The 3,374-nt window shown below is 31.8% G+C and overlaps 1 long non-coding RNA gene across 1 annotated transcript; it reads left to right on the forward strand.

Moving 5' to 3' along the window:
* The first annotated feature begins 849 nt into the window (after positions 1–849).
* Positions 850–3,004, forward strand: LOC128163712 (uncharacterized). The gene is made up of 2 exons (XR_008240851.1): positions 850–957; positions 2,708–3,004. It is a non-coding gene; the product is annotated as an uncharacterized LOC128163712 (long non-coding RNA).
* Positions 3,005–3,374: the final 370 nt, after the last annotated feature.

The following is a 3,374-nucleotide window of genomic DNA, read 5'->3' on the forward strand; positions in this document are numbered from 1 at the left end:
TTATGTAAAATAGTTGTCCCTTGAAGATTTTTAACTTTCAGTCATTAAGTCACTTCCGTTTTCTAGTTATGTCATTTTTAAAAATTTCAAAAAGTGATTTTGTCCAGGACTTTTCTCGTAAACGGTTGTTTATAAAGACTTGAAATTCTCTGTGATTGTAAATCTGCGGATTTACTTATGGCAAATTTACAAAAAAAAATATTTTGTAACTTCCGGTCGAAACCGGAAGTGATTCTAATTTTTCGGAATTTTCATTTTTTTGAGCGAATAATAAAATTATATGCATGTTGTAGAGTTTGCAAAGCTAAATGCAAAACTAAAATTCGTTTTCAAATCGGATGATGCATTTCAGAGATATCGGGGTTTAAAAATTGATCTTTCCGGAAATTTTGATTCCGTGTTTTTGGTTTTAAAAATAGTGCATATTTCACACTGAAAGTAATTTCTACTGAAAACAATTCGTACTGATAATTAAACTATATATAAAACACAAAATTATATGCATATTGTAGAGTTTGCAAAGCTTAATACAAAACTGAAATTCTTTTTCAAATCGGATGATGCATTGCAGAGATATCGGGGTTTAAATATTGATTTTTCCGGAAATTTTGATTCCGTGTTCTTGGTTTAAAAAATAGTGTAAAATTCACACTGAAAGTAACTCCTGCTGAAAACAATTCGTGCAGGTCATAAAACCGGACTCTGTTTTTTAATAGTTAATTAAAGTGTTTATCGATACAATTTAGTTATTTCGATCGATAATTACGTTGTTAGTTTTTATTAGTCTTATTAGTTTTAATCGAAATAATCATCGTACGATTCCCCATTTCAACTCGCCATGTTTTGACTGCGAACGAACAGCTGATAGCGGTGTGTCTACATTTTAAAAAAAAGCAAGGCCTGCAAGACGTCGATAGTGGAAATTTCAGCTCAACTAACGTATGACAGATTATAAAGGTATGTTTCAATACAGGATATGTCGTATTTACTTTTTCTTTTCAGAGTATTTGCACTTAGTCTTTTCAATCTAATCCGAGATTCCTCTGACTCTAACCTCCGCTTTTGAAGTACGTCACAATATAAAAGCGGGCGTTAGAGTCAGCGGAATCTCGGAATATTATCTGTCCAGTGTATTTTCACGGTAGCTGCAGAACTGTAGCTCTCCGGGAAAAAATAATGACAGACCGGAGAGCTACAGGGCCACCCATTGAAAAAATTGTACATGTATATTTATTGCGCAGAAAAACGTGCGCTAGTTTTGGACTGATTTACCTTATTTATACGCAAATTCTGTGAAAACAATTAGTACCATTAAATTCTTCATGCAATTTACTACTGATATCGCCTCTTTATTTGCCTCAGACTTTCTCCGAAACACGCTACCGACCTCGGGAAATCAAGTATGTTGAATTTACATCGAGATCGAGAGTCGCCATTTTTACATGTAAACAAAGTGGACCACATGAATTTACGGGACTGGTGATGGTGTTTAAAAGACTATCCGAGGCAAGTGAAGAAAGGATATCAGTAGTAAATTGCATGAAGAATTTAAAATTAAAAGCGGTGGGAGTCCTAAGGTACACAAGAATAGAATGTTGTAATTAGAGTGCATGTATGCATGATGATAACTTTACCCAAATATTTAAATATAGCAGATCTTTACAATATCGCCTTCACTGAATTTATAAATTAAAAAACTCAGGCTTGTGTTTAATTAAATAAATATATTTGACAAAGTAAATATTCAATCTAATTAAAATTAGACCTTTTGTCTCGCTCTCTATATGGTTATTGCTTGTGTAACAGGCATGTAAAACAGAGTGCGAGATGAAAAGTCTCAAATTTCATATTATATCAAGCTCAGAATTTAGGTCAATGTTCCATGATATCTATTAAACAGTCTTCTCAAGATATAAGTATTTCACAGAATCATTGTAATTTGAGAGATTAGATTATCTTTTATACATATTGATTCATTTTAGGTAAGCTTTACATGCATATCACATCTACATAGTATGTAAATAATTTTTACTGCATGTGCCTCAGATCTCTCTCTCTCTCTCTCTCTCTCTCTCTCTCTCTCTCTCTCTCTCTTTTAATCTTGGCAAAGACTCATGAAACTGTCAGAGGGCATCTTAATTTTATGACAAAAATATCTCGATCTTGTAAAAGAAATCCAAAGTGCATTGAATTTTAAAATGAGCATGTATTATTAATCCCTCATTTTTATGCGCATTATACATAGTATTGTTTTTAAAACATGTAATTCGTAAGAAAAAAAAACCCTCACTAAATTTATTCGCAATAAACCCCAGTAGAATTGACAAAACATGGTATACACGTAGCAGAAGCTTATACTTTGACACTGTTTGGATTGGTAATATTCCTTTGTAGTTTATGAATTGAAATATTGCTGTCGCTTTTCAAGTAAAACAAACTCTCTCGCTCACTCCTGCTCTCGCTCTCTCTCAATCTGATATGTCTATACCCAAGAAATTATTTTAATGTTATGATATTATGACTTGATATGCACATTTTTGTTTTTGTACTGGCTAAATGTTAATGTCATATATTTGGATATGTCATACTTATAACACTGCATGGTCAGTGTATTTTTTCCAAAAATATTATGTATATGTTAATGTAAACACAGCTATTACAAGTACATGTATGTTAACACAGCTAATTTATTTTTTTTTTATTTCAGCTTAAAGCAGACTCTTGTTACCACATGGCTTTTACCTGTTGATTCTTGTGGTTTCAGCTCTTGAGGTTAACCTGTCACCTCTACCCACATGCATATTCCTTGTGTTCTACAGACTATCTACCGGTAATTCAAATTAAATCGGATAATGCATGAACAATAATGGAACTTTAAGAAAGCATCATGTCCTATTGTGGTTTGTTCATGTTTGATAAGAAATTATGAAAAACAAAATTAAGGCTGTTTAAAGAAATATAATTGTTGTGAAAATTTGTTTTTCAATAAAAGTATGCAATTATGTTTCCTTCATTTTTTATTTTATAAAGATATTTAGATGTGTTTACATAGTTGAAAAATCACCCAAACTCTTTCCAATTTTCTCCATAAGATTACATGTAGGATATGTAAATGTACATTTGACTTTTGAATAACACCAGCAATGATAATTACTTTTGAAATGAGCAAGAAACAATCTATTTTCATCCCTTTAAGGTATATATGCATAAAAAAAGTAGAAAAAAACATGTCAAATTTGAACATTTTTAATGGAATTCTCCGCCGCCTCCAGCTACCCGGGTGTGTTTGAATTTAATTTTATATAAGGCAGATGTTGAACTTGTTGATCTTACTGTTTTATCATGGTTAAAAAGAGACTAGAAACCAGAATAGA

The sequence above is a fragment of the Crassostrea angulata genome, chromosome 9 (assembly GCF_025612915.1).
Source record: "Crassostrea angulata isolate pt1a10 chromosome 9, ASM2561291v2, whole genome shotgun sequence".
NCBI classification, from domain to species: domain Eukaryota; kingdom Metazoa; phylum Mollusca; class Bivalvia; order Ostreida; family Ostreidae; genus Magallana; species Magallana angulata.